The sequence below is a fragment of the Parasteatoda tepidariorum genome, chromosome 12 (genome assembly GCF_982258835.1).
Source record: "Parasteatoda tepidariorum strain Cologne lab strain chromosome 12, Ptep-v5.0, whole genome shotgun sequence".
Classification (NCBI taxonomy): domain Eukaryota; kingdom Metazoa; phylum Arthropoda; class Arachnida; order Araneae; family Theridiidae; genus Parasteatoda; species Parasteatoda tepidariorum.
This window is the reverse complement of record NC_141766.1, coordinates 33,751,500-33,773,967: the sequence shown is the minus strand read 5'-3', so window position 1 is coordinate 33,773,967 and position 22,468 is coordinate 33,751,500. Positions and strand designations below refer to the sequence as shown.

The window sequence follows — 22,468 nt, the reverse complement described above, 5'->3', positions numbered from 1 at the left end:
TGGCATTACACGGAGACGAAGACTACGAGAATCTCTCCCGGTTAACCTAGCGGCAAGGGTTTTTCAATCCAAGATCATTCTACCACTGAGGATATTTCACGTCAGCACTGTGGTCCATGCAAGCCGGATGTGGAATTCGTATCGACCAGTCATCGCTGGGATTCGAATTGTATTCACCTTATTGGAAGGCGAATGCTCGATCCCCTGAGCCATCGCGGCTCTATCAGGATTATTGGGACAAACTTTAAGGGGAGGTAGGGGACATCACTGGGATTCAGATTTGCATTGCGACGTATAGTCGGAAACGTCTTCGTTCGCCGCTAGGGTGTGTTGTTCAGAAGATGAATTGGGAGTGCTGGACAGGTTCTTTGGCCACCACGCTCTCCTGATTTAAGCTGCATGGATTTCTTTCTTTAGGGTGAGCTGAAAAGTGCTGTATACGCAATACCTGTGAATTCCGAAATGGACCTGGTTGCAAGAACCGTATGTGTCGCTGAGGATTTTCAACAAAATTCAGATGCATTTGAGCGAGTCTCACAGTTCATGGCCCGACGATATTATACATGCATCGATAGAAATGTGGGAAACTTTTAACATCTTTTGTGATATTTTCACATATTATCTACCACAGCATATGTAATATCTTCGGCTAATAAATACAGTACAGAACCCGTTATCCGGAAATCAGAAAACCGGAAAGCCAAAAAACCGGAACGAAATTCGATACATTTTCCCGCAATTTTTTAAAAAAAAATTTTTTTTTCCTCATCGGATTTTAGGATTTTTCTTTCTTTTTTGAAAGATGTTTACCTTACCATCATTTCAGAAATAATCATTAGTGTATTATTACCTCATCGTTTTTTCTTATTTTTAAGATTATTTCCAAATATTTATTTTTTTTAGTTGGGTTTAACACTAAAAAAACGGCTTTTTGTAGCGATTCAGAAAACCGGAAAAATCAGTTATCCGGAGAAGCGATAGTCCCGATCGTTCCGGATAATCGGCTCTCTACTGTATTTCTAATGATGTGATTTCTGATGATTTTTGATATCTTGTGTCTCATATCTGTCATGCTACTTTCACATGACATTTCAAATCGTGGGTCGCAATGCACTTCTAAATCCTTGTGAGACCCCCTACCTCCCCTTAAAGTTTGTACCAATAATCCTGGGTCACCCTGTATAAAGTAATGATGAGTTAAAAAGTAGTGATGAGTTAAATTGAATCAATTATTTAAGAAAGGTTGAATTTTTCTTTTGAAATTAAATGCAAGCCAAAGGTGTGCCATCAATTATGGATTTTAACCAGTTTAACAAATTAAAATGCGATGCATGAATTATTGAATATGATGAACAATATTAATTCATAACTTATACCACAAACGAAAAGGATGGCTGGGTAAGATTCATGCGTAGTTTCCATGAAACTTGAATAAACTTTGAAAAATCCTCTGCCAAAAATGTGATAAAATTTTTTCGAAAGTGATAGATTAAATTTGTACATTATTTTGTTTTTCAGATTCTTTTCCCTTATTGTTCTTGATAAAATTCATTAATTACAACTCATCATACACTGTAAATAATTCCGAGTCAAATTGCGGTAAAATGTACTGTAATTGTATTTTTGTTAAGTGAAATTTTACGGATCAAATATATGACTTACCGCAATTTCTACTGAAATATTTATTGCAAAGTTACTGAATCACTGTAGTTTAATAATTATTATAGTAAAATACACGGTATAAAACTTCACGTTAAAAATGGATTTTATAGTAAAATTAATTTTACGGATGATACGCCCACTGTTCCGGGATTTTTTACCGTAATAAGGCTCGGAATTTTTTACAGTGTAAGTGATTCGTGATTAACTGTATGAGAAGTGTTTTTCTCAATGTTTTAACTTCCCTTGCCCTTCACTGAAGCTGGTGGTCAACTGTCCTCGACATTAAGGAGAGATGGTCACTAGTAAATTTATTTTCAAATTTTTTTTCACATTCTGTTCTTAATATTTCATTATTTTTTGGTTAAAATACATTAAAGGAATATAAGAGAATTTGTTGTTGTTGTTGTCGTTCGCATTAAGGCAATGGGTGCGATTGTTCTTGTTTTCCAGTGGTGCCATCTATGGCCAATAATTCGACTTCTGCCTCACCCATACTTTACACCCATATATAGGGCTGACCCATTCATTCATCCACAAATCGTAATTTTGACCTGAACCGAGAGCAATCAATCTCCAATTTAGTTCCCCCAGAGGTATAATTTGCTTTGAGAACATGGAGGACTTTGTGATCCGACTGATTTAACGTGCACCAGTCACCATTTACAATTCTCACGTACGTTAGTCCAGCGCCTAGCTAACCAGGCTATCCCGACCATATGAGAATTTAAAATTTATATAACCATTTCTTGCATCTCTATTTTTATTAATTTCATTTTCATTCGAGAAAAAAGAAAAACTATGGCCATTTACCTTAGACTTATTCTCTATGTTTTCATAATCTGAAACAGACAATTTTGTTTCTTATAAATATTTTACATGCCAGAAACTTTTCGTAACTTTCGAGTAATAATTGGAGTAAACTATGTTTGAGTTTTATTCACATTCTCTTATTTTAACCATTACTTACGTGCATTATTTTACTATTCTTTTTTTCATTGGATTACACACATTTCGTTTCCCACTTCTTTTTAGGAAAGGCACTGTGAATAATGAATCTCGTGCACGCACATATTGTGAGGTTAATGTTTTCTCCTTTCGGCATAATATTCTAATTGCTATAAAATTCTAAAAGTTTTTGATATCTTAAATAAAAGAATAATTACATTACAAGTGCTTTTAATTGCTTTAATTATTGCTTAAATTGTTTTATTTTGAAGATAACGCTTTTTTTCAAATTTGTTCAACATATTTTAAGAGAAAGAAAAACTTTTTACAAAAATTTGTAGTTGATGTTCTATCCATGCTTATCGCTCTTCGTATGTATTTGTAGAATTCTTCTCAGAAATGAAATTAAAAAATTTTAATATTTTGAGTCACATATTAGTATTGTAGTAAGGATAAAGCAAAAATTCAATAGAATTGCAGGTAAGGAAGTTGGAATTAATTATACCAAACCAAATATAATTTGGAGGTGTTTCTAATAACCATTACCATTAACCATTAAGAAGTCATAGAACATGAAGATTCGATCATTAGTTCAAAAGTTATTCCGAGTATTTCGGTTCTTTTTTTGCACTGTACTTTATTTCTTGAAGGATACAAAAAAGCATTGATTACTTAAATTACAAATATTTTTATTTCCCAGCATTTCTTAAATCACTGTCCTGTCGAGAAAAGCATTGAGTTTGAAAGTTAAAAGAACAAATTCGTGAAAAATGCTTTAGAATAAAAAAACTATTTCATGTAAACATAAATTAAAACTTCTTAATACCTCCTCATAATTAACCAAGCCAATTCTTTACTTGAAACTATTTTGTTTATTGAAAATAAATTTCTTCTAAAAGTAGCGAAAGTAATTTGCAGTCACTACATTAAAAAAAAAGTAGTTATAGTTTCGGTTAACTACAATTGTAATAAAATGTAGATTTTTGGCATACTTTTGACATACTTTTTTTCAAGTTAAGAAATTCATGTTTTAAGAGATTCTTTGAAAGAAAAAAAAAGAGATTAATTAATGGTTTATTAATGGTTAATTAATGGTTTAATTATGATATTATTTATAAATTTTAAGTAGTACTACGAACCAACGTAAACTTCAAATAAAGAGTTAAGTAAAAATAATAAATACAAATTAAAGAAAAATTAAATATTTAAGTGATTTTTAACTGTTATAACACATAAATTTAAAATAATTCAATTGCAGTACTTTCTTGAACAAATAAAAACTACAAAACGGCTGCGCAAAATCACTTCTCTTTGAAGGTTAGAAATAAATTAAATGGTATTAGTGTGCTAATAAAGTAAATAAATTTGCTAAATTTAAAGACTCATTATGAAGCAATATTTTGTTCATTTTACCAAATTCATTACCAAAGTAGTAAAAATTGCCTTGCTTTTGGTATTCCTATAGAGCCAGAAACACAGTAAATTTTACCATATTATAATAGTTTTGACCATAATTTTTTTCTCAGTGAAGGGATTCATGCTTTAAGAGATTCTTTGAAAGGGAAAAAATTTGATTAATTAATGGAAATTGTAAATAGTACTACGTATTAACCTAAACTTTAAATAAAGAGTTAAATAAAAAAACAATTAGAAATTTTAAAAAATTAAAAAATTTAAGTGATTTCTAACTATTATAAAACAATAATTTGAAGTCATTCAGATGCATTGCTTTCTTGAACAAATAAAAACTACAAAACGACTGCGCAAAATAACTTATCTTTGAAGGTTAGAAATAAATGAAATGGTATCGGTGAGCTAATAAAGCAAATAAGTCAACTGTTCAAAGTAAAAATGCGTTTCATTTCTTAAAAGTGTTAGTAAAACTAAAATAAATATCACAAATTTGATACACAATTTTTTTATGTTTACGTTATATCAACAAAGATTCTTCCGTTTGTATTTGATAAAATATTTTTATGCTTTAATAATTTTCAATGGAAAATACAATATATAAAAATTAAAATACGATAAAGCAATGTATTTTAATCTCGATTGTATTTTATTAAAAATGAAAAAAAAAATCTGTAAATTATTATAAATATTATTTTACTTCGAAAATTTGATTTGATAAAATGGTGAATCAGTTAATCACGTATTCATGAAATCATTATTAAAAGTATCTCAAAAATGAAACTTCAATTTCCTTAGCGCTCAGAATTGTTATATAAAAGGTTATATAAACAAAAAGGTTATATAATCGAATCTATAATGTGGATTTGTATTAGTTTAGGCTCAAATTAATAATTCATGATTAATAATTCGCAAAACATTAATTTAAAGTAATTCAGATACAGTACTTTCTTAAACAAATAGAAATTATAAAACGACTGCGCAAAATAACTTATCTTTGAAGGTTAGAAATAAATGAAATGGTATCGGTGAGCTAATAAAACAAATAAATCTAATCAATTGTTCAAAACAAAAATACGTTTCATTCATAAAAAATGTTAGTAAAATTAAAGCAAATATCACAAAGTTGATACACAACTTCTTTTTGTGTTTACGTTATGTCAACAAGGATTTTAACTTTTGTATTTGATAAAATATTTTTATGTTTTAATAATTTTCATTGGAAAACACAATATATAAAAATTAAAATACAATAAGGCAAATATAATTAAAAATAAAAAATTCATTAAATTTTTATAATTATTACTTAACCTTGAAACTTTGATTTGATAAAATGATGAATCAGTCAATCACATATTCACAAATTCATTATAAAAAGTACGGTAAAAAATGACACTTCGATCTCTCAAAATGGTTATATAAACAAAAAGATTATCTAAACAAATCTATAGTGCTGATTTGTATTAGTCTAGGCCAGTGTTTCCCAAAGTGTGGTACGCGTACCCCCAGGGGTACAGGAACAGTTTAGTGGGGGTACGCGTTCCTATGCGAAGTATCTTGCAACAAGCGAATATTTAAATTTTTTTTTTTAAAAGCAAAGCTAGCTATGAAATTTTGCTATTACATATTTTTCTATTGGCTATTTTTTGCAGAGTTAACAGTTAATAATTAGTGGTGTCAATAGCCAGTTGTGATTTTTAACTTTTGTGCAATTTTTTGTAGTAAAAAATACATTAATTTTTTTATTAGTGGTGCACAGCTTAACGAAAAATTTAGAAAGGGTGCACAAAAGTCATAAGTTTGGGAAACACTGGTCTAGGCTCAAATTTATAATTCATAATTTAAAAATGCTATAATATGAATTGCATATATTGCTGCATATATTCCGTTTTTTTTAAAAAATGTATTTTTTTTTTTTTACACTCTATGTGAGTAGTAAAATGTGCGATTTTTTTTAATGTTGTGAAATTACTATTGCTTTGATAATTTTAAACAAAAATATTTCTTTCGAATTTCGTCAGCATCAAACACATATATTATATGTGTGTTTAGGTTAAATAATTACGATGTAGTTAATATCACACTGAGAAAAAAAACATGATCAAAACTACCAGAGTATGGTAAAATCTACTGAGTTTCTGGTTCTATGGGAACATAAAAAAACTAGGTTATATTAGCCGAAGAGCTCTGGTAATGATTATGGTAAAATTAACATTAAAATATGGTTTAAAAGTATGTGATAAATTTTGGTAAATGTGGTAAAATTTGATAATTTTATCATGATTCCTTAGTAATGGAATAAAATTTTTTTATTCGGTTAAATTTACTTCACAATTTTGTATTTTTTGACTAAATATGTGTGCTAATTAGAACTATTTATAATTTTGGAGGCCCACAACTTCCGGCAAACCATATGAAAGAAAGAATTACTAAATAAATGGTTTAATTACCTTATATTTCATTTTATTAACCAGAATTATGGTATTTATTACCAGAAATGTCATTACAATACAGCACGGTAATTTTACCAGAATGTTTTCCTCTGTGCAGTTCTAACAAATTTAATAAATCAAGAATTAAATATCAAAACATACATTTGCTCCCTATTTAAATGCATAAAAAGTATCTTTCGGATAAAACGGAGGAGTTGGTAACTTCGAATAAAAATAATAATAATAATTATTATTATTTCAATAAGGAGCATAAATTTGCTCCCTATTTCAATGCATAAAAAATATCTTCCGGATCAACCGGAGGAGTTGGTAACTTTGAATAATAATAATAATAAATTTTTTTTTCCAATAGGAAGCATAAATTTTCTCCTTATTTCAATGCATAAAAAATATCTTTCGGATAAACCGGAAGAGTTGGTAACTTCGAATAATAATTAATATTATTATTTTTTTTCTAAACTGCCATTAAAACATTTCTCTAGAGACTTTAGTTTATTATTGGTAACCATTCAGCGTGCTTAAAATAATATTTTTTGTTTGAAGTTCAGACATATAACTACACTTTTCATTTTAAATTATAAGTAATAATAGTTTTGTAACCAAAATTGTTTAACGCTAGACAGAACACTTTAAAATATTTGTGCTCTAACGATTTGGCACGCTATTTCGATATGCTTTGTCAGTGTTCCAGCACAAAAACTAAAACAACAGGGGATATGCATTATGTCTAGAAAAACAACGTCTGCTTTTAAATTCTTTTTCAGTTCATTTTACAAAAGCAAATTATTCCTAACCAAAAGTCTGGATATGGAGATTCTTATCAAAACTTCGTTAAATTTTATGAATATTTTAAAACTCTTAATAATGAGATATGAAAGTTATGCAATTTGAATTACTGATAAACATAATTATTATTAAAAGGTTGATTATTTATAATAATAAATATATGTTCAAATATCTTTCGTTATTACTAATCAAATCAATTTCTTGCTACAGTTATGCGTCGTTTAGACTATTTAATCGTCAACTGATATTTATACTATAATTAGACTTGACTTGACTATAACTTGAAGAAACGTAAATTAGTTTTAAAAATGCACCTAAGTTGTGATTTCAATAAACATTGATCGTGTGTGTGAAAATTCTGGATCAAATTACGTTGTAAAATACCGGCTCTCTGGGTGTATTATTCGTAAAATCCATTTTACCATGGAATCTTTTTTTACCGTAAAATATTATATCGTAGTTTTTACAATATAATTTATTTAATCTGCGTGATTCCGAGATTTTACAATAATTATTACAGCAAAAATTACTGTATATCAGATTTTCTGTTCTGGTAAAAATATATTTAACTGAAAAAAGTACCGGTACATTTAATCGTTACTTGAATTTTTTACAGTGTGATTAAAGAAAAGACCTAAAAATATAAATAATCAGTCGAAAAGGCACTGATTACACGCACTATTGAAGAAAACTAATACTTAATATAAATATTAATACAAACGAATTAGAATTTAAAACAGACAAAAATTTTTTTTAAAAAGATTTATGATAATTACCAAATCTCACAAAAACCTGAAAAATGGGAAAATTTTCTACAGTGTTAAATTTTTAAGAAATGCCACTTTGTATTTTACAGTGTGATAAAAAAGAAAAGAGAAAAAAACGGAGAATATATCGATAACCTCTGAGCTAATATTCGGATTTTCATCGAATCGGAAATTTTTTTTTGGAATTCTACGTAGCTCAATAATGCCTTAAATATGCTGATTAATTTGTGCAGATGATTTAACCAATTACAAATCCCGCACTTTCTGGGAATAACTGTATCTTAAAAATGGGTTAATGTTTTTTAAATCTCAAAACTGGAGCTGCTATGGCTCAGAGGATAGAGCGTTCTCCTTCTAATGAGGTGGACCGAGTTCGAATTCCAGCGATGGGTGGTCGATACAAAATCCGCATTCAGCTTGCACAGATCTCAGTGCTGACGTAAAATATCCTCAGTGGTAGACAGATCATGGTTTAGAATCCCCTTGCCGTCAGACTAACCATGGGAGGTTTTCGTGGTTTTCCGTTCCTTGAAAAGCAAATGCGGGTTAATTCCATCAAAAAGTCTTCGACGAAAGCCAATTTCCCCCAATACTTGATCCAGGAGTTCCCTTGTCTTCCGGATTGGGTTCAAAATTACGAGGCTACGGCATTGAACATTAGTAGTCGTTAACCCAAAAATTGGGTCGGCTGTTCAACGACGGTTATAAAATAAAGAAATAAAAGCTCAAAACTGGAAGTTAGCCGCAATCTGGATAATATGGGCCCAGTGGTTTAATTCGAAGAACTATTGAAATTTTTGATCACATAAATGTTAATTTTACTTTTTGTCTTCTACATTGTATCTTTTTTTTCAGAACTATTTACGTAAATTAAATATTTAAAAAAAAACTTAAATAGGTATACATTGGGTCTGTTTTGTTACGAAGTTTTTGGAGCCGCTCTTAATTTCTTCAACTTTTCAGAGGTTTATCGTTTGATGGTTAACGGTTAATTTTTCCATTCATTCGATTCATAATTTTCACGCGAATCAATGTTTTAAGTATTGTGAAAAATTAAAATACGACAAAAAGGTTTTAATGGTAAAGTGCAATGCTCGATTTTTACAAGTTTAAGAAACTTTCCTACTGATTGATTGCTGTCTGATTGTACTACTTAAAATGCATCAATCAAATTCTCAATTTCTAAATATATATTTTGTATGGAATTTTATTTTAATGAAAAAGGGACAAAAATACTGTCGGTGAAATATTTTGTTTCAAAATAAAAAGTTTGTTTCTACTCAAAATTGTTTATTTATTATTAATTGTTTAACAAAAAGAGAAGAAAAGAATACCTCCACTCTTCTCTTAAGACGAAAACTGATTAAACTTTTCAGTCTGTTTTCGAACGGGATTGACAAAATAATTTGGAGGGAACTCTAAACACTCCATGTCGGGGAATTAATCCATTATTTACTCTAAGAACATACCATAAAAATACTTTTTTTAAAAATTATTTTGAACTATTTCGATTTTTAACTACTACATTTATAATTAACAAGAAATTATTCTTAAATTTTACCCTTTAAATAGTATAATTTTAAATGACAAAATCCAAAATTTGGAAGTAATTGTTCAAATTTCTACCAAATTTCGTTAGAAATCCTCTTAAAATCTTGAATCATAAAGAAATTTCATAAAGAAATTTATCAAAAAGATAATTTGATAAAGCTAATTTCAAACTTTAAGCATTTTAAATGTTTTCTCCAAACTTGAAATATTGGAGATACTTCTTTATATCGGCAGAATAATTCTCACAAAATTTCAAAATACTTTGCTTTCTAGCATAAAATTTCAACACATCTTAATAAAACCTGGCTCTTTTTTTGTCTCATAATAAAATAAAGTTTAAAAAGCTTCAGTATAGTTTATTCTAAAATGGATTTTAGAAGTATGATTAAATTCTAAATCCAGCATAATAATGAAAAAAAAGTTATTCAATTTCCTTTTTAAACTTTGAACTTTTCTTTAAAGAGATAACGCCAGTTTATTAATTTTGCTATTTTTGTAAGGTACTTAACTTTAAAAAAAAGTGAGATGAAAGTTAGCAAACTCAGCTTGTTTGTAAACATTGAGTTTATTATGAAGGTTGTCCGGGTCGTGATGCATTTGCATATTGAGATAAGAACCTATCACTTTCTTCGTAATCTCTTATCTTCATCCTAAGATAAACCTAGGAAAATCTTTGTTTACTTAAAGAGTTTCTTTTCCTGTGTTCCATCTTGTTCGATAGGTTTCAAAGAACCCTTATCTTTGAAAAATATATTTTGACATCAAGGGATGATGTTTATTAAACGTAGAAGCTAACTGTTAATTAAAACAGGATTCTGTTTATATACAAGTTTTTTTTTGAAAAGAAAATGATTTCCTGCTATTTTCTTTTTTTAAAAAAGAAAACGATTTCCTGTTCTGTGCTGACAAATTTTTTTTCTTCAGTTTAGGCTACAGTTTTATACATTTATTCTATCAACAACTTGATATTTTCATTTATATTATTGCATCAATTGTACAATAGAATGATCGAATCATTACATAATCTGTTAGAATAATGAATATTGAGCCGCATGATTGTTAAATCTCGTTTTGTTTCAAGTGCTCTAGTACCGCAGACGGTTAAGGCGTTGAGAGCCAGTAATTGTGAGTTCGATCCTAGCACATGTTCTAATAACCGACATACATGCGCAAAGAGCACGGTGAATATATTGAGGTTGTAAGTGCTCTCGGTCTATTAGTTCACACGCTGTCCACGGCGTGTGACCTGGTCAAAAAATACGAGGCATTCCTGCTCCAGCGATGCCACAGCCGACTATTTATGTGAAACGTGGTAGAAACTCAATTAATTTTATTTATTTATTACCTCTTTAATTATTTAATCGTATCTACCACTATGATTTACAAAGCCATGATAGCCTGGTTGGCAGAGAGCTGGACTCACGTTAGTTAGAACGCGAGTTCGAATCCAGCCGACAGAAGACTGCCAGTGCATTAAATGGTGACTGGTGTACGTTAAATCTGTCGGGTCACAAAGTCCCCTATGTTCCAATAGCTAATTATACCTCTGGGGGTACTGAATTGGAGATTGATCGTTTTCTGGTTCAGGTAAAAATTACGATCTGTGGATGAATGAATGTATGAATAGGTCAGCCCTATAAACCGGTGTGGCAGAAGTCTTGGCCATAGATGGCGCCACTAGAAAACAAGAACAATCACACCACTTCTGCCTTAATTTCCAACGACAACAACAACTATGACTTACATTCATATTCTTCACGTATAAATATTTTTTTGCATTTTCTTTCAGTAGTAAACAGGAAAAATATGCTTTAATTAGTTGCTAATTTTAATTTCTTTTAATGGAATTTTAAATTTCAATAGTTAGCACTTTTTTGTAATTTTAGTCACCCGTGGCAACCTTGCTGATCTAGTTGTTAAACGATAGAACCCTGAAAACGGTGTTAAATGATTAGTCATGGTTGGGTGTGGTGCTTCATTTTGTATTTAAGAAAAAACACAATATTAAACTTAAAAAAGCAATTAAATTCTTCAAGTTAACGGAAAGTTAGCTAAATGATGCGTTGCTTTTTTATTTTTTTGTCGAAGTTTAAATCAAAAATTTTAAAATGTGAACCAACTTCTAAATTATTTTTTAACAAGTCTTTTTTTTCCTAAAATCGTTTCAAAAATAAATTAAAAACTATTCATTCAATTTTCCTTCCACTTTCATGAATTTTAACCAGATTATAAATAATCGTAACCTTATTTTTTATTTTTATGTTTAATATGCATAAAGTTTTACTTTTTACATCGAAGAGTATATGTTATTAAGTTCCTCAATTGAAGCAGATTCTTTGTAGTAAGAAAATTTGATTATTGGATCATTTTTTTAAATACTTTCAATTGTCATAAATATATAACAATTTTAATGTAAGATTTTTATTTTTCAGGACCAAATTCATATATTTTTTTAATGAACTATTTGCATGTATCAGGACTTATTAAAGAATAGAAACAGGAAATATATGTTTGTTATGCCAGAAAGAATTGTGTAAAGAGTTATATATTATAAATAAATTAATTCACGAAATGTATACAAAATTTTACGTTTCATTATAAAGATATTAACATTTGTTGCATCAACTAAATGAAAAAACACAAAGAATATGCTTTTCGTCAAAACTATTAAGATTAAAAACAGAAAATATATGTTTGTTATGCCAGAAAGAATTGTGTAAAGAGTTATATATTATAAATAAATTAATTCACGAAATGTATACAAAATTTTACGTTTCATTATAAAGATATTAACATTTGTTGCATCAACTATATGAAAAAACACAAAGAATATGCTTTTCGTCAAAACTACTCGTATTAAGATTAAAAACAAAAAATATATGTTTGTTATGCCAGAAAGAATTGTGTAAAAAGTTATATATTATAAATAAATTAATTCACGAAATGTGTACGAAATTTTACATTTTATTATGAAGATATTAACATTTGTTGCATTAACTATATGAAAAAAACACAAAGAATATGCTTTTCGTCAAAACTTTCCAATTTGTAATATTACAAAACAAATAATTTTCATTGCAATAAAATTTCTTAATATAAATTATTTACTACCAAATATCGGAAAAAATTAAATTCCTCAATTAAATTAAAAGCAAATTATTTCACTAACGATAGAATATTAAAAGATTATGAAAATTATAATAAAATGTTATCGATGTTAGCTTTATCAGTCTCTTAAAAGTCAGCACACTCATATATATTTCTAGAGTAAATAAATAAATATTTCTGAAAAATGAAATACGTCGTTCTTAGAGATTTATTATTCATTTATGGAAATAATATGTAAATTATATTTCGATCCTCTTTTGAGATGTCAAAACATGAAATGAAGAAGTTTGTCAAGATTTTCATTTATCCTATATTAAAATTATTTATCCATGCTATAATAAAAATATTATATTACGGTAAAATTATCATCATCAGTTTTTTATGTAATTATGTTCAAAGAAACTCTATTTATCCTTTTTATTCATAATTTTATTATCTCTAATTATTTTAACACGATAACAAATGATCAAAATCAGAAAAAATAGTTTTAAAAATTATAGGGTTTGGGGTAATAAGTTAATCTTTCTTCAAAGATGGTATTTTTACATTAAACTGTTCCTTAGTATTGCTTTCAGAAAGCTATTTTACAAAATTTCAGAATATTCGTATGGAAATAGCACAGCATGTAATAACATTTCATTGCTTACATAAAAAGCTCGGGAGCTTTTGAACAATTAAAAACTGAGGCTCATTATTACGTAGTCCCTAGCCTAACTATACAAAGATTGTCCAGGCTTGCATTCAATAAGTAATAATTTCTATCGTTTCCAGCAATATAGCGTTCTAGTAAGAAAATTATATCTAACTTAATGCTAATTAACAAAAAATAAATAAATTATATTTTTAAATCAATCAAAAAATTTAAATAAGTAATTTTAGAGCAGGCGATTTATTTATGGCGATAAAGCTTTCACCGCCTCATGAGGGAACCCAGGTTTGAAACCCAGCGGTGGCTGATTCAGCTCCCGACTCGCACTGACCACAATGTTGACGTAAAATATCCTCTGTGGGAGACGCATGATGGGTAAGGATCTCTTTGCCGTCTCGCTAATCGTGGGAAGTTTATGTGCTTTTCCTCTCCATGTAATGTAAAGGCGAGTTTCTTCCATCGAAAGGTCTCAGATTAAGGCTAGTTTGTTCTAATACTTGATCCAGGAGTTCCCTCGTCTTTTGGGTTGGGTTCAAAATTACAAGGCTATGGAGTTGAACATTAATAGTCGCTAGCTCAAAATTGGATCGTCTTTTCAGCGCCGGTCATAAAATATAAAATAGAAAGGAAAAATTATACTGTGTAAAATATGATTAAATAAAAAAAAAAATTTTCGAAAAAAAGTTATTCCGCTGTTTTCTTCAAACAACAAACTCCTATACTTTTTCCAAAAACAAAAATATTTGCTTAGATTTATAAAAATACATTTAGAATGACTAAATGATAACAAATTATTTTCCGATTTCATTTTCCAGAAAAAGAGTTTTTTTTCACCGCATCTGATTACAAATGACACAGCATCCGCGAATAGAGTTTGTTTACTTTTCCGAAGAAAACAAGTTTTCCTCGAGTTAAATTTACAAACAATCCGATTTTCAACCCAAACACTACGGCTTTTGTACATCAAATTCAAGGCGAAAGTAAGGTGAGGTTTTGGCCTTTGGCTGTATGCCATTAACTGAGAGGCATCTTATTCGCGAGTAAGGCATTGAACTAGTAAAACACATCTTTAAATTCACGTTGTAGGAGCGTGATTAAGCTTGCTTTATGTAACTGCGCTGCGTAGTGAATCAAATTTAGACATTGCTCTTGTATAAGGGAAGGTTCTAGAAAAAAAATTCATTTTCTTTATTAAGTAACAGGAACAAATATGCATAAAAATATGGGCGAACTTTCTAAGCATACCCTAGGAATTAATATGAACCATGAAAAATGATATCTCGAAAAAAAAAAAAAAACAATCAGACGATTTTGGAGGAAGATATATAAAGAATAAAGAAATAAGAAATATAGAAATAAGAAATATATAAAGAATAAGGAAATAAACTTTAAACGTAAGAATAAAGATATATGAAGATTAAAGAAATAAGAAATATAGAAATAAGAAATATAAAGAATAAAGAATTAAGAAATATGTAAAGAATAAAGAAATAAACTTTAAACGTTTAAGATCTATCGTTTTATTTTTAAAAAAGAATCATAATTTCACCTTTCATACCTCGTATCATTTTCAAGATAGAGATAGTAATATCAGTTTTTTATAAACCAGGTTGTAGCCACTTTACTATACCTGGGCACCATTTTTATAATTATAGCTACAACCGTTTGAAAATTAATAGGGTGTTTACAGACTAAGTTGTACAGTCATTTATTACTGATTAATGCTTGCCCCAATCTACTTATTTCTTGCGAAAAGTCTTAATTTGATTGAAAAATTTACAAAAAATATAAATAAGGATAAACACCTAAGACGCATAGCATTCGAAACGCTTATGATCCATTTCATATGTCAAACATTTTTCAGAGGACATGTGTTCATACATTTTTACTGTAATGTTACTAATAATGTTTCGTATCAAATTTTAAAATGCTTTTTAAAATGTTTTCAGAATAATGTAAAGGTTCAGACTGTTTAGAAGAATTATTTTTAATTTTTTGTTAGAAAATGCATTATATTTATGGAAAAATTTAGACATCAGGAAGCAGAAAAATGCGTTTTAAACACCAACTACTGAAATCATTTACTATAAAATTTTCATTCATTAAAATAATTATTTCTTATTAGTATTCAAAGACATTGAGTGTAAGAATAAAGAACGCGTTTCAAGTTATTAGCTGTTATTCATGTAATTTTGTTGTCTAAGCCATAACTTTAAATATTTATTTTAATATTTTTGCTCTCTTTGTAGTTCAATGATTTATTAAAACTCTAGTGTCAATTATTAAGCTGATGTAATCCCTTTTCCAGACAAGAAGTTGTTTGGTAAATATATTATACTAGACTACTCTGAAGATATGAAATAGTCTAGACAAATAGTAGACTAGCAGTGAAATAGTTTGCCAGGTTATTAGATGTGAAAAATAATCAAATTCAGTGTTCTTTGCAGCTTAAAAAATTGCTTTTACTGTTTACTCTCTGATTTATATGCATATATTTTCTTTTTGGAGTTCAGAAGAGCTTTGGAAAAGATGCTATTCCTACCGAAAGGTTTAGAATTTTATTAAGATCTTTTAATATTTCGTTTATTTTTAAAACTCCAGTTTTTGAAACAGGATGCAAGCGCTTAAATATCACAGTTATAGATATCATTAATTTGATTTTTAAAAACATTCAAAATATTGCGCTTGGATTTCAATGAGCTCCTATTAATAATTAAATGGGAAATATCTGGGTGTCGCTTAAAGACCGCCATAAATATATGTATTTTTGGAAACCACCTTCTGAGAAATGAAGACAACAATGTATACACATTAGGAGAATTAATATTTAGGCAAAAAAAAGCAAAAATGTTATTTAGATATGACAAACCACTTTTGAGGTAAACGGGTGCAGGGAATATACAAACCTGTTTGATTGCGAAAGGAACAGAAGAGTTTAACGAGGATTAATAGTAGCACCTTCAAGTTTCTAAACTGTAAGAAATTCCGGATCAAAATACGGTAAAAAGTACTGCCACCCTGGATGCATCATCCTGCACCCCGGCAGACAATCCATTTTATCGTAATTTGATTCGGATTTTTTTAACAGTGTGCCTGCAATCAAACGTATTTTGATTCTCAAACACAATCACCTTCCTTAATTAAATTTTTTTCTTTGAGTGCAATAGCAAATCTCCTTTAAATATTAAATTGTGATCCGTAATAAGCGCATCTTTTTTCCTCCATTCTTATAAAGATTATAAAAAACATTTATTAAGAGCGGACTTTACAGAACACCTTATATAACTATTATTATTATTACGGAATGAACTCCAAAACGGTTAATAATATTTACTTTAAATGATCATCAACCGATAAAAAATTAATTTTTGAGTGATCCTAACTAAATTTATAATTTTTCTTATTGGAGATTTTAATTATTTTTAAAGTTTCATATCTCTCATTTACCTCAATCTATTTTCAGTTTTAAACAACAATGGGAGGGGAGGGGGTCAGATTTTAACAATATTCTAGAGGTAGTTCTATTTTGTATTTAGTTAGATTTTTCTTATGTGTAATGAAAACCAACTTAAAAAGAACTAAAAAAAAACGAAGACCTTATTTGATTGAAAATTGATTCTGAAAAACAAGACACGTGAAGCAATAAAAATGAATTAAAGTTTTTTTACAATTTTTCTTTAAGTAAGGGGAACTTAAAATATTTCTTCAAAAAATTTTAATAGAACCTACATAAAATTTTTAATTGTAACAACATTATGAATTTTTGAATCAGAAAAATGCTGCCTTTGTGATGTTTCTTTTAAGTGAGCCAGATATTTGTTTTCCTATCAGTATGGTATTTGTGTAATTCGCACACATAGTCTCCGTACTCAACAAAATATTAATAAAATTTTTAAAAAATTTTTCTTATTGTAATAATTTTTATACTTCTTTATCTATATGCAATCTTATTCTTTATCTATATGCAATCTTATTCTTTACCTATGTGCAATCTTATTCTTTATCTATATGCACCATTTAACTCCTGCCTGTACAGTGCATGAAAATAAATAGACAATTGGGCTGCCCTGTTAAACTTTTGATCTAATGATCAGATCTTTATGTTCTAGGATTCAATCTTAGTGATTCGGGGGGGGGGTGACTTAAAATATGTTAATTAACTAGTGCAGATGATATTTAAAGTTACAAAATCAGACACAAAAATATACTTTTTCCAAATAAGCATAATTTTTTTTCGATGGATTCAAATTTCCGAAATATGGGGTGAACAATTTTGGAAAATATAGTTCCAATAGTTTGATCAGGAGAGCGGTTCAAAGTTAGGACCCTTTATTGTTAATTTTACTTTTTGCACATTTCGCATATCTCGAGAATATTTTGCACACAATTATAAAATTCATTTATTCAAAGAAAATTTCATGCAGAAATAATTTTTAGTATATTTATCATTTTTTATTATTTTAACTAATGAGATTCGAAAAAATTTTGAATTATAAGGTACACGATTTTTTGCATAATTTTAAAGAATTTAATTTTGCATGTCAAAACCCAAAATTTGAGTGAAGTCGGTCGAAAAGTTAATGAGAAATCTAATTTTAAAAATTCTTAAATTTAAAATTCAATTTTTCAGAACTATACTATCAATTTCCCTCAAATTTTGAATTTTTGTCATGCAAAATTATATTCTTTAAAATAATTTTGCATTTAATTTTTAATAATTTTGCATGTCAAAACCCAAAATTTGAGTGAAGTCGGTCGAAAAGTTAATAAAAGAATTAAATTTTAAAAAATTCTTATATTTAAAATTCAATTTTTCAGAACTATACTATCAATTTCCCTCAAATTTTGAATTTTTGTCATGCAAAATTATATTCTTTAAAATAATTTTGCATTTAATTTTTAATAATTTTGCATGTCAAAACCCAAAATTTGAGTGAAGTCGGTCGAAAAGTTAATGAGAAATCTAATTTTAAAAAATTCTTATATTTATAATTCAATTTTTCAGCAACTATACTATCAATTTCCCTCAAATTTTGAATTTTTGTCACGTAAAATTATATTTTTTAAAATGATGCAAATTTCTTATACCTCGCGGTTAAAAAACGCTTTCGACTATTATTAAATCAAATACCAAATATTTATTAAAATTTATCTTTTGCATGGTATTTTTGGATAAACGAATTTATAATTGTATGAAGAAACTTTTCAATTCAATGAAAAAGGTTTCGTATATATGGTGAAATACCCAAAAAGTAAAATTAACTTTTCGGGTGTTTTGGGTTAAAAGTAACCAAACTTTTGATTCCTCTCTTGAGCAAACTATGGGGACCACATTTCCCAGATTGAGGCTATTCCCTATATTTTGAGGATCCGAAAACTGAATCTATCATAAAAAAGGTATGTTTATTCAGAAAAAGTACGTTTTATTGCCTGTCTGATATCATGATTTAAAATGTAATCTGCACTAATAGTTTGCATATTTGTGGTTCCCCTTCGAATCTAGATTGAGTCCTAGAACGTCAAGATCCAATCATTAGACTTCAGGGTGGTCCGTTTTATTTATTTATTTATTTTTTGGAGCATCGTACTGCTTTTGTATTGTAACTGCCTTTGTAAACTCAATTCGAGACAAACAACATAATTAAAGCAGTAGGTTTAACAATATGCACTTTCTTTTAAAAAACGAAAAATTAAGTCTTCATTCTCATCATTCTTTCATTCTTTAATCAATAATAAGAATCATTCTTTAATCTAGTCACTGGAATTCGTTTAAAAAGAGAGAGAGAAAATTATTTTATGCAATGAACCTAATACCTAGAAGTGTAGAGTGCACTCCAGGGTGTTTTAAAATAACAAACATCTGTTACAAAGTTACGTAAGCTCTAAAACATTAGTGCAGCCTAATAAATAACGAACAATCGCTTTCCTTATGAGATTAAAGACAAAAAGAATCTTTCCTCAAAAGTTGTATACAGCTGCAAAATTCGTATTGAAAACTAGGAATATTTTTCTAGAAATCATTCGAACAATATAAGCTTAGAAATTTTTTTTCCTGCTTTACTTTGATTTCTTTGAAGAGTAAATACCATTATTATTATTTAAAAACTGCGTCATGTAAATATTCGAAATTCTAATAAATCAATAACGAAAACTTACATTTGAAATTTATAACACTGATAAAAAGGTATGATCAAAACTACCAGAATATGGTAAAAATTACCGCGTTTCTCACTCTATGGGTACACCAGAAATCTTGGTAATTTTTACCGAAACGCTTCAGTAATGGTTTGGGTAAAGTAGCAATAAAATATGACTTTATATTATGTGATTAAGTATGGTAAAAGTGGTAATTTGGTAATTTTATTACTTTACCTTACGGTATTAAATCCATTTATTGTGTTAAAGATACTTTTTTGTAATTTTTACTTGATGTGAAAATAAGAACTATAATTTGGAAAACCTGAATTTCCGATGAAACCGTTATCATATGAATGAAAAAATTACCAAATGAAGGGTTTAAATATTTTATATTTTGGTTTTTATTACCAGAAATTTCTTTACCATATAGTACGGTAATTGTACCAGAATTGTTTTCTCCGTGAACTCCGTGAATATTGATAACGAATAAAATTGGAAAAATCTATTTGAAAAGTTTATTTTATTTTTTGATATGCCTTTTTTGCAGAGTTTCATGGTACAAAATATTTAATGGTTTACGATAATACATCATGTTTTATGCATTTTATACCTCATAACACGACATTTTGAAGTAAAAGATGGAAAGAGAAAATGGCCTTAATTTGCGTTATTGTTTTTTATTTCAGCTTAGAAGATAAGAAACGTTCGATTTTTCAACAAAATTGGATTACTGAAGAAGCCATATTTTGTTAAAAGCTTAAAAAGGTTAAAAAGTTTAACGTCAGAGAAAAGCATCAAAAACTTGGCGTGCTTAAAGAAAGTATAGCATTTTAAATGAGAACAAAAATAAGTTTTGCTAGCAAGCGCTTTTCTACTTTTACTTAATAAACTTTATGAGTTAAATTCTCTCGGATTTCCACGCTAGAAGTTTTATTTTGAGCAATTTTCTAAAAGGTATTTAAATTATAATGGCAGCGAAATTCATAAGAAATACATTTCATAAGAAATTATAAAAAAGTATGTTTGCTTAGAAGTGATAAGGAAAATATTATAGAGTGCGAAAAATATTACAGGAGTACAAAATATATAAAAGTGAGACAGACCTTTTTATCCATGAAATTTTATCTCTGTATATTTTATAGTTTTCTAGTATATTTAATATTAATAGTAGTCTCTGTATATTTAATATTCATAGCAAGATAATAATCAATTCATAGTAAGATAATAAACAAACCCAATTATATTTTAATACAAAATATAAAATTAAAAAATGTAATATAAATTTAATCACTTAAGCATTAAAGCTCTATTTCTTGAAGGAAAATGAAAGAACAGCAATTTAAAGTTTTAATTTTTGCTTGCAAACGCATTTTTACTTTTACTTAATATCCTAACTTCATGAGTGAAATTCTCTCGAATTTCCACAATAGAAGGTTTTGCAATATTCTAAAAGCTATTCAGAGTGCCAGTACTTTTTACCATGAAATTTTGACGAACAAAAATCTGATATACCGTAGTTTTTAAAGTAATATTTGCTGTATTGTATTTAAGCAAATATTACTCTAATAATTACAGTATAAGGCTTTACTGTAAAAATGTATTTTAACAGTGAAACGGATTTTACGGATGCTGTACACAAGGTGCTAGTACTTTATATCGTAATTTGATCCAGACATTTTTAACAGTGTACTTGCAGAATATCCAAATTTTCAGGAATTGGAAAAATCCTAGTTAGATTAAATAAAATGTATGTGTAAACTCTTAATAAAACTTGTAATTGAAATTTTTTAATTAAAACTTTAGCATAATTTGACTTTTTTTATTTATTTGCTTTAATTTGGTGCAACTTCTAAATGCTTTTTAGAGCAAGGACACATCTGTATGGTTTCTTACCATATTTTCAATACCTTATTGCTCTGTAAAAAATTCCGGATCAAATTACGCTAAAAAGTACCAGCATTCAAGGTGCCAGTACATTCTTACTGTAAAATCCATTTTAACCTCAAATGTTTTATGTCTGATCTGATGTACCGTATTTTTCATAGTAATATTTTCTGTAAAATTATTGAATCATTGTAATTAATAAATATTGCTGTCAAAATAAAGGTAGGAAATTTTACGATAAAAATGGATTTTATGGTAAAATGGGTTTTACGGATGTTACACTCAGGGTGCAAATACTTTTTACCACAATTTTAGCAGTGGACTTGCGAAATATCAAAATTTTCAGGAATCAGCGAAGAAATACATTGAATGAAATATGCGCGTGAAATCTAAAATAACTTTTGATTAAAAATTTTAAATCGAGAATTTAACATAATTTGATTCTAGTTATTTATCTATTTTAAATTTATACAACCTTTAAATGCTTTTGAGAGCATTGACACATATTCATGGTCTCCTGCATTTATTTTAAATGTTTTGCATCTCCCAGCATAAATTTCACCTTCTTGTGCACAGTGCAAAAATTCCGGATTACCGGGCACTCAGGGTGCCAGCACATTTCACCGTAAAACCCATTTTAACCTCAAAAGTTTACGCAACAAAAAATCTGAATCACTGTAATTTTTACTGTAATAATTGCGGTAAAATCATTGAATCAATGTAATTAAATAAATAATACTGCAAAAATTATGATTAAAATTTTACGGTAAAAAATGAGTATAAAGGTAAAAGGGATTTTACGGATTCTGCGCTCAGGGTAACAGAACTTATTATCGTAATTCTTTACGGTGTGTTTTTTAAAAGAAATTTGGACTAGTGTGCATTTTTCAGACACTTCACGTTAAGAATTATTTAGTGTAAAAATATAGCAGTTTCATAACATCCTAAAATTATGTAGGCCTAGGCACTGATAAAAGCTTAAGTTTATCTAGACGTTGATTCTAAAAGCTTGGAGAGCATTCATGCCCAGAGAAAACTATGCATTGGCAGACTTAAAGATCCTATCCACTAGATGGATGAGAAGTTTGCTATGGAATGTGCTTTGGTCAAACATT

At 28.4% G+C, this 22,468-nt stretch overlaps 1 protein-coding gene and 1 long non-coding RNA gene across 2 annotated transcripts in view; one reads left to right on the top strand and one right to left on the bottom strand.

Moving 5' to 3' along the window:
* LOC122269162 (uncharacterized) overlaps positions 1-12,659 on the top strand; it is a 55,646-nt gene extending 42,987 nt beyond the window's left edge. Inside the window, exon 4 of the long non-coding RNA XR_006225011.3 lies at positions 12,007-12,659. This is a non-coding gene — a long non-coding RNA (uncharacterized LOC122269162). The remainder of the gene's footprint in view (positions 1-12,006) is intronic.
* Positions 1-22,468, bottom strand: part of nan (transient receptor potential cation channel subfamily V member nanchung) — a 107,977-nt gene that overhangs the window by 35,903 nt on the left and 49,606 nt on the right. The gene's annotated exons all lie outside the window — the stretch shown is intronic.